The sequence below is a fragment of the Leptodactylus fuscus genome, chromosome 2 (assembly GCF_031893055.1).
Source record: "Leptodactylus fuscus isolate aLepFus1 chromosome 2, aLepFus1.hap2, whole genome shotgun sequence".
NCBI classification, from domain to species: domain Eukaryota; kingdom Metazoa; phylum Chordata; class Amphibia; order Anura; family Leptodactylidae; genus Leptodactylus; species Leptodactylus fuscus.
This window is the reverse complement of record NC_134266.1, coordinates 204,645,537-204,660,801: the sequence shown is the minus strand read 5'-3', so window position 1 is coordinate 204,660,801 and position 15,265 is coordinate 204,645,537.

The window sequence follows — 15,265 nt, the reverse complement described above, 5'->3', positions numbered from 1 at the left end:
TTTCCACTATACAGTACATATATATATATATATATATATATATATATATATATATATATATATATATATATATAGCACTAGCAACTCAGCAATGACAGCACTAGCATTGATGCAATTCAGCAAATATATCACTAGCATTGATACAGCTTGGTACAGAAATCAAAACTGGTGCAGACGGGAATAGTTGTGGTGAAACTTTCGTGCACAGGTCTTTTTTTTTTTTGTACCAAAGATGTGCCACTTCCCTCTTTCTGGGCCTCCTATTCGCCCAAATAAAAAGATCCTTATAGGGGTATTCCCGTCTCCAGGATCATATTTAAACTTATACCATAATCTAACAGAAGTGTTTTACCCAATACATTACTTTCTCTATCTTACTCCATTTATCGGATACATCTGAATATGGGTCCTTAGTTTTTGTGGCTCAGTTTCCAACCATCTCTGAAAGCTCTATTGGTCGACTGATCAGGCCAGTCCCTTTTTCCAACCAACTATAGTCTTTTCTCTCTCTGAAAAGTGCATTCAGCTGCTGACCCTTGATAATGGATAGATCAGTACTTTGTCTTTGTCTCAGGAGGACTGGATGGCAAAAGCTGTGCATGACACAAAGGAAGCCTGCACCCAGCTTGTCACTGAAACTAGGAAGTGAAGGGGATGGGTTAGGGAAATAGGTGAAACCCCTTTAAGAAATATCCAATAAGATTATCACATTTACATCACTGAACTCAAAAGTTTTTAGATCCCCCATATTCCTCAAAGTGTAGGTCCCTTTAGCTTCTTTAATTTGTATACTACTAAATTGCCCCACCGGTCAGATAAGAGACCGAAGGGACGTCACCCCTTTATTTTGAACATTATAACCGGGGACCAGCTGTAGCAATACACTACTCCAGTTTACTACACTAGCTTATGTGTTTTTTCCTCTCCGGAATGAAATCTTTGTGTAGCTTCCAAATATTTAATCTTGTTGAGCACTGGAACTCAAGCATACATTCTTCTATCTCATAAGGGAGTACAATGCACAGAACAAGTTAGCATTGTTTTGATGAACAAATGTCTCGCATTGCTTTGAGTTGCTATACCGTACAAGCTGATTAATATGTTTTCATTTTCTTTTAGAAATTGAATTGCTAACTGCAAAGAATTAGTAAGTAGTTTTTTTTACAAGCTCGCTGGACTGAATCGTTTTATTATTTGCAATGTATGCACTGGAGGATACATTAGTACCCAAAATTTAAATGTGTAAACAGTATTTGTTTTAAGCCAATAAATTAGGTGTGTTATAAGTAAGTCTGAATTCCCCCATCATATTGCAAATTTTTAGTTGTAGCTTTGTCTCTGATTGATGATGTGAGCATCTGAATGTTAAACATTCCCTTTAGCTATATAGCACTATTATTTGCTTCCCTGAAGTACCTGTGCATCCAGAGCTTGTAATTTAGTAATATAAGTAAGTCTCACCAGCTTAGAAGATCTGCAATTACTGCCATTCTGTATATGTACGTGATTGAGAACGAGCATGCCCAGTGTAAACTTGTCACCATGATTCCTTGAGATAGTGTATTCATACTGCTCCTACCTGGCTTGAATAAAGAAGAACCATCCTCATATGGAAGGGAAAGAAAATCTCATCAGTAACCATTAAAGTATGTAAACTAAGGTACATCAACTCAAAATAACCACTTATCCTTTATCATTAACTTACTTCCCTTGCTGCGGCTCTCCAGGTCCCTCTTCTGCATAATGACATATATTCTATAGTGATATCACTGTGGCAGTGCAATTGTTTGCCATTAGAGATGAGTGAACACTAAAATGTCCGAGGTTCGAAATCCGATTCGAATTCTGCCAATCAACGCAGGTTCTGCATCGAACCTTAAACTTCGAACAGCTAGTAGTGTTCGATCGAGTACGAGTATTTCTAATACCGTAGTATTCGATCGAACACCTACTCAATCGAACACTACTCGCTCATCTCTATTTGCCATCATTGTGTGATGTAGCAGTGAAATAATACAGTGATGGAATTCTAAACCAAGTACAGTATATGAAGACAACTGTATTTAGGCTGTTGAGGGTTACTTTCAAAACCCAGTAAGTACTTTTAACCCCTTCTTGCAAAATTAAATATATGTATTAAACACCACAAGTTGTAGGTATTTACTGCAGGATGCCTTATATTTATATCAGATGTTGGCAGCTGTACAACTGAGAGTGTTGTTGAGAACTATACTCCTAGACTACTGTCCAGGATCTCCGATCCTGAATATAAAACCCTATAGGCACCACGGTCAGTATTGGTGGACAGTATAATACTGACAGCCTTAGGCCTAAGGCCTGGTTCATATCTACGTTCAGTTTCTGCTTGGGGAGTCCGCTTGGGGACCCCTTGAACTTAAATCTGCATAAAAAAGTGGTTACCTAAGGAAACCCATGGACCTCATAGACTATAGTGGGGTCCGTGTGGTTTCCACATGAAAAATGCGGAGAGAAAAGCGATGGCCTGAACGCAGATGTGAACCCGGCCTAACAAAGCTATTAGATGTTTACAGTACTTTCACTTGAATGAAACTATGTTGTAGTTCCCTGTACATCACATGACTGATACCACTACTCTACAGAGATTAAACTAAAGTTAAACTTAGTTTTCTTATCCAATCATTTTAAATGTACATGGAGAGCAAAAACTATATTCAAGGTTGTTTATGTACTTTATGAATATTTGGTATGTGTGGAAAAACTGGTCAAATTCAATGAGGATGATTTTCATACCGTGAAAGTACAAAGTATGAAAAGGTCACAGTCTTTGTTGCACGTTCTGCTTTTTGAACAAAAATTACAATTTTTGTTCATTTTGCAACTTACTTGGCACTTCTCAAGAAGTTGGCAGAGCTGGTCAGGGATGAAGTTGGTTTATGTTATGCCAGAGAACTGGTGCAAGTTAAAGCTGAAACCTTCACCAGTCATCGACTGCCATAGGTTTCAATTCAAATGTAAGAGAAATCCCTGTATTGTGCCTGTATTATTAATGGAGTTGTCAATTTTCTGAACATCAATCTAAATATGCTGTCAACTGTACTACAGGCTATATGCCAACATAGTGTCTCCATCCGTTATGCTATATTGTCTTCCTTTGCTAAGGGTGTTCCCCTGTTATGTGTACAGTCTCCTGTTCTGACTGCTCTGTGCTCCAGGTCTATCATGGCCACTGATGGGCGGGGGGTCATAAGAGCAGCTCATCCATCAGCAGCCTTCATTGAGTTATATTGCATACTCAGGGGTGTAGTTTGGAGGGGGGGGGGTGCAGAGGGTGCAATCACAACCATGCCCAAGAACCTTAGGGGGTCCATAAGAACTGGCATAACTTAAATAGTTCAAAGTGGTCCCATCTAGTCCATAAGTCACCCTACTACACAAAGGATAATTACACTTCTTTCTGAATCCCTCTGATCATTGGCAGTCTGCACATTGTAAATTTATTACCTCTGTCCTCTGGTAAACTGGAGTGAGAAGATTTATGACCCTTAGCCTTCCACTGTCAAAAAGGAGAACATTAACCTTTTTATGCCAAATGGAGCAACTAGTCAGAGTATAGTCAAGGACAGAGGTCATAGTATAAAAGGGAAGAAAATTGCTGAGGGGGACTCAAGCTAGACTTTTACACCAGGGCCCTTAAGCCTCTAGTTACGCCACTATTCACAAGGCAAGGTAATCTAGCTAATACCCAGTGCTGTGTACAATGTATGTCAATGGAAACCCATGATGGACGGACTGGTCACATGGCACTTCATCAACGACCATAATAGAACTGGAGCACAGTACAATCAGAGCATGACACTGTACATATAACACTTAGCAAAGGACAGCAGAGCATACTGGCTGGAGATACTATATAGGTATGTAGCCAATAGTGCAGTTTACAGCACGTTTAGATAGATCTTCAAAAAATGGCCAACCACTTTAAGAGTATGGAGCTTTTTAATAATTTTGGTGCATCCATACTGGTACATGAAGAGCCTGTCTTAATACATCTGTCCCAATGTGTTTGCTTTGTAGCAGTACAGAATATTCCTGCATATGGAGTAGAAAATAAGCAGTTAATGTACTAAATGTCTCTCTTGTAGACAAACAAACAACTAAACTATGTGTAAAGAATGTTGCTGTATAACAGTAGTTTGCTAATGCTAAAGGTACAGGTGCTATGGTAACATAAAGGAAATGCAACAAAGGAACAGAACATCAGTAATACAAAAATATAAACACTTCAAGCTTAAAAATAATGAATAGCCTTCCTGGGTAACATTCAGCAGAACATTACTTTCAGATTTCACACAACTGAACTAGACATTGCACATAATATATAGGTGTAAAGGATTTACATTAACAGTTTTAAAATTACCATTCGGAGACTCTTTCTACAGATGACAATGCAAATAGCATGCAAGCATACAGACCTTGAGAAAGTACTTCAGCATCAAGTATCTGTCAATGGTGGGTACAATTTGTCACTGCTGAAGCTTTTATGAACTTATCTGTTCTGAATTATTTAAACTTTTTTTTGAGATTTCTGAGAAAATGTAAAACGTGAGGTTCTTCCACTTTTTAAATACCGTAGCTATGTATTTGTGTTTCGTTCTGCACCATTCCTCTCTCAGCGAGATTGTTCACATTACAAAGTCTTTACATTCTGAAGATATAAAACACATTTTAGGAAAATGTAATAGTCCCAATTCAGGTAAAAGGTAAAATGTGACAACGTGACAGATTACACAAAAAAAAAAAATCTATTAAAATGAATAGACGCAAAGCTATGTGTATTCCTAGTAGTGAATAGTGAAGTAGTTTGCCCAACTATCATAGTTTCATCTTTGTGTGCAATGCTATCATTGTTAACACACCACAAGCTGACTTTTCCGCAGTCATTTGCAATTCGCCATCTTCATCTCAACAATATCCACTGTATCCTCTAACATAGTGTAGGATTACATCTAACGCTGAAATATGCAGATTACTTATAGGGAAATAGAGACATTGACAAATAGACCAAACAAGAAATGCCGGCGGCAATGCAGTTAGGTAAGCAAGTAATAATAATAATCTTCCACAGCACTTTACAATTCACAAGGTACTTTCACAAGTCTAAGTGAAGTTTACAGAGCAGGCACGTAAACAACTGACATAACAGGAGTAAGACTGAGGCTGCACGTTGCAGATTTTGTTGCATTTTTTTGAGCCAAGAATGGCTACAAAAGGAATGGGAAATATCTAGGAAATATCTAGATATCTAGATACTTTACATTCCTTTTGTAGCCATTCTTGGCTCCAAAAACCATAACAAAAAAGTTCTTAGGGCCCCTTCACACGGAGTAAACGCGCCGCGCATTGTGGCGCGTTTACGGCGCGTGTACGCCGCGTTTTTTTTACGGTGCGCGATTACGCCGCGTTAACACCGCGTTTACGCGGCGTTAACGCAGCGTAATCGCGCACCGTAAAAAATGCGGCGTACACGCGCCGTAAACGCGCCACAATGCGCGGCGCGTTTACTCCATGTGAAGGGGCCCTTAGGCTAAGGCCCACTTTGCAGAAACACAGCTTTTGTGTTGCAGATTTTTAAGCTAAAATATAAAGGAAGTTCTTATACTTCTCCCTTCTGCTCAATTCACTGGCTCAAAAAGCTGCGTTTACACATGTTTACTATGTTGTGGAAACACAGCTTTATTTGTTGCAGATTTTGCGGCGGTTTCTTGAGCCAAAGCCTTTGGTTTACGAAACTGATGCAAAATCTGGGTTTCTGCAACATGGCACCTCAGCCTAAGGTGATGTGGGGCCTTAGCCTAAATGTTCTGCTCATAAGAGTTTACAATCTCTCCAAAAACCTGAAGTTAACAAAAATGGAAAAAAAAAATCCAAAATCATAGCTAAAATAGTAAACAGGATGAACACTTGATAAAAATCTATTATTAATCCTACCATTGTAATGTAATCTTTGTGGATGGCACATATCCAGTTTCAATAAGGAGACCCTACAAAATACAGAGAACTGAATATTGTCACCCGGATTTAGCATAATTCACAATTCAATATCATATGCCAGTCTTAATAAACATCCAAACTTGGTAACCAAGAGATTCATGAAGAAGCAGCAGCCTTATTAATCTATCAGATGTCCTGGAACCAGGATGGAGATCTACACTAGGTTTAATGAAACAATTACAGAACGCTTGGTGTAAGAAAGGGCTTTGCACCAAACACGCGCCTCAATATCATTAGGCTACACCAGTTTTTGGGCTTGGAAGGAAAGATGAATTCCCCCAGAGTGTTTTGATCAGGATATTTTATGGCTTCACTATAATTTTCTCAAAAAAAGTTTATCTAGTGATAGCCTTTTGTAATAAAAGACATAGGATGGGATTTATCAAAAGTGGTGCAGATAAAAAAAACTGATCAGTTATTCATAGCAACCAATCAGATTCAAGATGTCATTTTTCGGAAGCATTTTAGAAAGTGAATATAACTATATTCTATAGTGTTAAGATCTCTATTTCCCTTGAGGTCAATTTGCTCAGACTGTCTGATAGTGTCCAAAGACTTGAAGATCGTCAACTAGTCCTGCGAAAATCACTCTGTATTGTTCTGTATGTGATTCATAGAAAAGTTGTAACAATTTATTGTGTTAATTTAGTATTGTGATAGCTCTCCATTATATCTCTTTGATTGACCCTTTGTTTTATGTATTGAATGACCTGAGAACTATATACAAGGATTAATTGAACAACATTATGACCATTTATTTATTTTACATAGTTATGCCAACATTTTTTCACGTAATTTTCCCTTGTCAAGTAACATACAAAAAGGACAAAATAAATGTCGTGGAAGGATTGTACATCTGTTTTGTCTGTGTAAAAGTAAATCAGAATTCTGGTGCTTTTAGCTTTGTAACTTCCCCATAATGTGTTTTCATGTTTTGTTTTGGTACTTTGCTGTATTTTGGAAGGGCTAACACATTGTCTGCACTTAAAGTATTTCATTGTAGGTCTTTTAATGCCATTTTTTTGTCAGTATGCCAAGATAAAACTTCGAAGACACCTGGAAAAATGCCTATACAAAAAGTCAGAGTTTAAAACACCCAAATACACAGGCCGTGGTCTCACATGGCGCAACAACTGCTACATTTGTCATTGATTCCCATGCACATATTGCAAAAAAATACCCGCAGCAGAAATGCTGTGATTTCCAAAAACATAACTAGAGATGAGCGAATAGTATTTGAAACTAGAGTACCTTGCTCCCATAGGAATGCATGGGAGCGGCCGTACAGCAAGGGTTAAGCGGCCGGCGCTGCTGGCCAGTGCTTAACTCTAGTTTCGAATACTATTCGCTCATCTCTAAACATAACTTTTTTTGAAAATCACTGCATGTCAATAAAACCTACGGAAATGCTGGCAGTTTCCATACAGGTATAACTGAAACAGAAAGTCAGCAGAAAAAAATTCAGCAGGTTTTCTGTGAAAAACACTGTAGGAAAAACAGCAATGTGTTCCACCATAGTTTTTGACATCCCATTTTCTCTGCTGCCCACTACATGGGGCCTTAGCCTTAAAAGCCTTTAAAAAGTCATTTTCAACCACAGACTTTTGTTAACTACACTTTGAGGCCGGGGCCCCACGGGACGTATACTGCGATTTGCTTGTGGTGTAAACTCTGCGGGAAAAATTGTGGCGTTTTACATTAAGGGCAAAGTGGTTGAGATTCTAGCAAATCCCATACCTACTTTGCAGTAAAAATTGTGGTGTGGACATGGCACAATTTTCAAAACCAGGTTTTGGAAATCGCAGCATGTCAGTTATACTTACAGAAAAGCCGGCGGTTTCCCCATAGGTATAATTGAAACCTAAAGTCCACAGAGGAAACCTCTGCAAGCTTTGTCTAAAGTGCTGCAGGAAGAACCACGATGCACTGCGGTTTTTCCCACAGCTCCTTTTTGCAGTGGAACGTCCCATGGGGCCTGACCCTCAGGCTACAGCCCCATGTTGCAGAAACACAGTAGAAAAAATGCAGAACCGGCAAAGTGAATGCAACTCTGGCTAATCCCAACCATGCATTGTAGGGAAGAAAATACATGTCATGGGCATTTTCCCTATAGAATTACTAATAGAAAAAATGCAGGGAAAAACACAGCAAAAACAATGAAAAATGCTGCTGAAAAAATGTTATGCGTATTTTTTAGCTGTGGCTCACTGAGTGGTGCCTTGGCCTAAAATGCAACAAAAAAAACAGTGTGTGAACTTGACCTTAAAACTAAGCAGTAGAACTGAAATGAAATCACTTGAAATGCACTTGAGTACCAAGTTAAACTGTATAATCTGAGAAATGTGGTGCTTGTATAAAGGAACAAGTGCATGTCTACGGATAGAAATCATTGTAATCCCTTTTTTATGAACACCACCTCTACTGAAATTATTATTGTATAGGCCATTTGCGCTACATAATGGAGTAAGTTTTAGTTTTAGAATCATATGACCTTAGCTCATCCAAGTTTCAGAATTCTTATTAAAATGAAGGGGAATTTTAAAAAGGACAAGTGTTAGGAATGATGTTAATTGCACATTAAACAATGTAAACATAGTTAGTAACATAAACGGTCTTTAAGTGCCATGGGCTAACTTCATTAGATTAATGAGCCAGTGACTATAACTTTGATGCCTTTCTTATTATGCATGAGGCGCCATTTCTATCAAAAGAAAGACATCTAATTTATTAGATATAAAATGTCACATATAGGTCATTGACAGCCAGGGAGATCATTGCTGATTCAGACTACACTGCAGGCTGAAATTATTACTCCTTTGTAATTCTCAGCAAATGTCATTATTTAAGCAATAAGGGCTCATGATACCAGGAGGAGATTTCTAGCGAAGTTCCATGCAAACTGATGTATTTATAACCTTTTCTACTCTTAACATGATTCACTTTTGGTTTAACTATTATATCTACAGTATATATCAAGCTCTTATACTTATTTGCCCAGCATAGATCTTGAGACTTATAAAACTTGCTTATAATAGAGAACTGGTTATTTTAGTAGAAGGGATTTTTTTTCTCGTTTTAATTGTTTTTCAATTAATTCCTAATTAATGTATAGGAAATGGAGAATGTTTATCTGACGAGAGTCTATATAGTCTCTACATTACATCTGTAGTATTATAATATTTATACAGAAACAATACTGACCCTAAAGGTATCTCTTTTTGTAAATTCTTAGTTTATTGACAAAAATAGAAATGTACAAAAAAAAAAACATATAACAATTAGAGATGAGTGAGTAATACTCGATCGAGTAGGTATTCGATCAAATACTACGGTATTCGAAATACTCGTACTCGATCGAGTACCACTCACTGTTCGAATGTAAAAGTTTGATGCAGAACCAGCATTGATTGGCCGAATGCTATACAGTTGGCCAATCAACGCTGATTCTTCTCCTACCTTTAGAAGTCTTCTCCGTGCAGCTTCCCCACGGCGTCTTCCGGCTCTTCATTCACTCTGCCAGGCATCGGGCCTGGGCAGAGCCGACTGCGCTTGTCCGCTTCTAGTGCGGGCATGTGCAGTCGGCTCTGCCCAGGCCCGATGCCTGGCAGAGTGAATGAACAGCTGGAAGACGCCGCGGGGACGCTGCAAGGAGAAGACTGCACAGAGGATCCAGCCCGACCCTCACTCGTGGACTTGGTAAGTATAATTTGATAGAACGTTGCCTACCCCTGAAACGAGCATTTTCCCCCCATAGACAATAAAGGGTTCGATATTCGATTCGAGTAGTCGAATATTGAGGGGCTACTCGAAACGAGTATCGAACCTCGGACATTTTACTGTTTGCTCATCTCTAATAACAATGCAATGTAAATGAAGGCAAAAGCAGTACAAGTGCCAAAAGGAGAGATGCAGGATGTCTATAAACATTTTTCACATGTATGTATAAGGGCAAATAGACAGGGAGGAGGGGAGAAGTATGTTAGTATATGAGAGAACATGAAGGAGGATGGAAAGGGAAGAGAGGAAAAAAAAGGAGATGAGATCTAGGTTCTTGGCAGTTAGCCATTAGGGCATGTGTGAATGTAGCCCAGATAGCAAGATATGTTGATCCAGATTCAGCTGTTTTCCAACCTTGGACAATATATTTTTAGATAAGTAGAGTGTTCTCTTCGACCAACTCGGAAGCTCTTCAAATATTGCTATTTGATGGAACTTTGCAATCCATTGGTCAAGGAATGGATTAGTCTGTTGATGCCAAGCTTTGCTGCAGCTAGTATATGGAAAATCAGCATTTATGATTGGAGGTCTATGGCTGTAATTAGGCAGAAGGAGACTATAAGTCTGGGAAGAGAGTGATGTTTTTAAAAATCTATGCAGCACATTTCTATCTCGACTGCCTTCCAGAAAGGGGTCAGCATTTGATAGGACCATCACAGATGGAGTACAGTACCAGTCTCTGAGTAGCCTCTCAAAACTTCTTTTAAGCACCACTCCTAATTTAACATTATAATTTCTCAAAATTGTTGTTGCCAGCCACAGTAAATTTACAAAAAACTAAAAGTGGAAAAGTCCAATACCCACTATAATAAAGGATATAATTAAAATATCATCAACTTTATTGTTTTTGAGTTAAAAATCGTATCAAATGTAAGCCCCGCTAATAAAAATGTACATGAGGTGATTAAAACCTTGTTCACACCTAACAAAAAAGCTGCATCCCGCTAATACTTGTTGCTAATATTGATAGCAGGTACTGCCAGTTGCTTTAATCTCTTTAACAATGTTGGTGTGATCCACAAATAATTAATCCCCCTTCTTTTTGGCTCTCATAACAGACAATGGGCTTCACCAATAATTGTAGAAATCCCTAAAACAGAGAGTCACTGTGGGGCTCCTCACATGAAAATAGTGGTGTGGTCACCATTTGTACCAGACCACATCATATCAAAATATGTTCTTTCATTGAATAGTCTTGCACAAAAATGCAAATGAGTCCAGTATAAGGTGGACAAATTCTTAGTGCACCAACATAATCACCTGGCCCCTCAGACTAATCAGCTGAGTGGAAGCATAGACCTAAACTAAGTCCCTATTAGGTATTAACAGGACCTCTCCAAGGCATAGGAGAGAGCCCCACCATTGGTAATTGGGACAGCTAAAGACAACTAACGTGTTTCCAAGTTGTAATCCCTACAACTATTCATCAGAGGTGAAGAGCCTATTAATCCTGTTTCCCTCTCAGCACTATTGTACCATTTGTTATATTGTTCTTCTGATATTCTTACTACCATTGCATGAATAAATCGACAACTAGGTGTTAGGCCTTATTAATATGTAGCAGCCATATGGGTCCTAAAGCTTAGGGGGGCAGTGGAGCATATGCTATATTATTATTATTATTATTATTATTATTATTTATATAGCACCATCAATTCCATGGTGCTTTACATTTGGGGGTTTACATACAATACACAAAATATACAGGTAGATATAATACTAACAATGACCAGCTGGCACAGTGGGGTAGAGGGCCCTGCCTGCAAGGGCTTACAGTCTATGAGGGAAGGGGGGGGGGGGTTGGGTAGAGACAGAAGGTGAGAGGGGAGACAGTTCAGATGGGGGTGCGGTGATAGTGTTATTGGAAGTTGTAGACCTTCCTGAATAGGTGAGTCTTCAGGGCCTTCTTGAAGTCTGTGATTGTGGGGGTCAGTCTTATGTGCCTTGGTAAGGAGTTCCAGAGTATGGGGGATGCACGGGAGGAATCTTGGAGACGGTTGTGTGAGGAGCGGATGAGAGCAGAGCGGAGTAGGACGTCATTGGAGGATCTGAGGTTACGTGTAGGCAGGTAGCAGCAGATTAGTTCAGAGATATATAGAGGGGACAGGTTGTGGATCGCTTTGAATGTTAACGTTAATAGCTTGAACTCAATTTGCTGGGCTATGGGTAGCCAGTGGAGGGACTGGCAGAGGGGAGCAGCCGATGAAGATCGGGGGGTGAGGTGAATTAAACAAGCAGCACAGTTTAAGGTGGACTGGAGGGGGGCGAGGGTGTTTGCTGGGAGTCCATGGGGAAGGATGTTGCAGTAGTCTAAGTGGGAGATTATGAGGGCCTGGACGAGCATCTTAGTAGTTTCAGGGGTGAGGAAGGAGCAGATTCGGTGGATATTCTTGAGTTGGAGGCGGCAGGAAGTGTTGAGGGCTTGAATGTGTGACTTGAAGGATAGGTCGGAGTCCAGGGTTACCCCAAGGCATCGGGCCTGTGGGACAGGGGTAACTGTGGTTCCATTAACTTTGATAGATGGGTCAGGTGGATGGGCCATACAGGGTGGGATGAAGATGATGAACTTCGCTTTCTCCATGTTGAGTTTGAGAAAGCGAGAGGAGAGGAAGAAGGCTACAGCTGCTAGACAATCTGCAACTCTGGCCAGCAGGGAGGTAATGTCTGATCCAGAGATGTATATTTGGGTGTCATCGGCATAGCAATGGTATTGAAAACCATGAGATTCTATAAGTTGGCCTAGGCCAAGGGTGTAGATGGAGAACAGGTGGGGTCCTAGGACAGAGCCTTGGGGGACACCTACAGAGAGAGGACGTGGTGAGGAGGTGGTGTGCGAGTGAGAGACGCTGAATGTGTGGTCGGTGAGGTATGAGGAGATCCAGGAAAGGGCCAGGTCTGAGATAGCTAGGGATGAGAGAACTTCTAACAGGAGGGAGTGGTCAACTGTGTTAAAGGCAGAGGAGAGGTCCAGGAGGAGGAGGACAAAGTAATGGCGCTTGGCTTTGGTGGTTAGAAGGTCATTAGTGACTTTTGTTAGGGCAGTTTCAGTGGAGTGACGGGGTCTGAAGCCTGATTGTATTCTGTCAAAGAGCAGGTTGGATGAGAGATAGGAGGAGAGTTCTGAGTGGATGTGTTGATCAAGCAGTTTTGAGGCATACGGCTGCAGTGAGATGGGATGACAGTTGGCTGGAGAGGACGGGTCGAGGGATGGTTTCTTAAGTATAGGTGTGACTGTGGCATGTTTGAAGGCAGAGGGGAAGGATCCATTGGCTAGAGATAGGTTGAAGAGATGGGTTAGGGCCGGAGTAATGACCTCAGTGAGTTTGGGGATGACATGTGACTGGATCGGGTCAAGCGCGCAAGAGGTGAGGTGGGATTTAGAGATTAGGGAGGAGAGTTTTTCATCAGTGATGGTGGAGAAACAGGTCAAGGATGATGAGCAGTGAGCAGCTGGGTGGAAGGGTTGTTGGGGGAGTAGGGTGAGTCTGTCCCTGATGGTGTCAATTTTAGTTTTGAAGTAAGAGACAAAGTCGTCAGCTGAGATAAGTGATGTTGGAGGGGGGTGGAAGAGGGAGTTGAAGGTGGTGAATAGCTGTTTGGCATTGCAAGAGAGTACAGATATGAGTGTGGTGAAGTAGACCTGCTTTGCAGAGGTGAGTGCGTTCTTAAATGTGATAACTGCCTCTTTGTAACTGAGGAAGTCCTCCTGGGAGTGGCTTTTCTTCCAGAGGCGTTCTGCAACCCGAGAGGCACGTCTCAGTTTTTTAGTCAGGTCGGTGTGCCAGGGTTGCTTATTGATCGGTCGGGCTCTGGAGTTTGTGTAGGGGGCCACAGAGTCAAGGGCTGAGGTAATGGTGGTGTTATAGAAGGCAGTAGCAGCTTCTGTGTCCTGGAGTGAGGATATGTCAGCGAGTGGTAGGAGAGAGTCTGAGAGGGTGCAGATGTCAAGGCGTTTGAGGTTCTTGTGGGGGCGTCTTGGTTTAGAGGTTGAGGTGTCTATTGGAGGGGAGAGGGCAGAGAATGTCAGCAGGTCGTGGTCAGAGAGCATGGATGGATAGCTAGAGAGGTTGAATATGGAGTAGAGGCAGGTGAATATGAGGTCTAGCGTGTGCCCCTTTATGTGGGTGGCAGAGGAGGACCATTGGGAGAGACCAAAGGAGGCAGTGAGGGACAGGAGGCTGGAAGTGTGTGTGTGTGTGTGTGGGGGGGGTCTGTGTTAATGGGGATGTTGAAATCACCCATGATGATGGTGGGGGTGTCTGTAGATAGGAAGTGTGTGAGCCAGGTGAAGTGAAGTGGTCGATGAAGGCAGCAGTAGGTCCCGGCGATCGATATATGACAGCCAGTTGGAGGGTGAGTAGATACGAACAGAGTGCAATTCAAAGGACGGGGGGTGAGGGCAGGTAGCGCTTGGAGAGGGGCGAATGAGCAATTGTCTGACAGGAGGACGCCTACACCTCCACCAGGTTTATTGTTGGGGCGAGAAGTATGTGAGAATTGCAGACCTCCATAGGAGAGGGCGGCGGGGGAGGCAGTGTCTGAGGGTGTCAGCCATGCTACATAAGAAGACACCAAGATTTATCATAGCGGACAGATGGGAGCTCTCTTACAAATTTAGCATTTTTACTTATTGGCAGAAGACGTGGTGAATTGGACAAAGATGAAGAATTCAGTGAGAAGTGATTCTGTTCTTCTCTACTCTAACAAGTGTAGAGAACCTGTACCTTTGCCTGTCTGCAGAACAATAAGCACACAGACATACAAAAGACAGGAGATTGTCGACTTCAACTCCAACAAGAACAAGAAACCAGTTAACCATTCTTTTTCAGAATCCATAGTCTGACTGCGTTTATGTTGTGTGTAAATGTACTTAGAAAAAAGGTAATAGTGTGTGTGTGTGTGTGTGTGTGTGTGAAGGTGGGAGTTAAACTCAAAATTAATAATGTGTTTTCCTAATATTAATTAAGCACAAAATCTCACAGATGCCATATGGACACTTTATTGATATATCTATGCAAACATGCAGTTCAGTATTGGTGTTCAGCACAACATATAACAAAAGACAAAGTCAAGGTGCCAATGTTGTGACTTTCTGTTTTAGAAAATTGGAAGTGCAAAACTAATCTCATTAGCATACAGATAGAATAGAGTGCTATAATATAGTAGCAGTGATTGACAAAGATGATACATGTCCATTTGTTCTATATTAAATTATTCAAAAACTTCAAATAAAGAATATTAAAATGTAAAATAGGTTTTCAATTTTCTAGCTCAGTCCAACAGAAAAGGAAGTAATAATTTAGGAGGGAAATAATAACAAGGTCTTCGGCTCAGGTTTGATTGACATGGCTAAAAATCTCTGCTACTTGTAAAGTCCAATTCTTGGGAAATGTTGACTTCTAGGTTTTCTTTAGGCTCTTTTTTCTTGATATAATTAAGGAATGCGCAGATACAG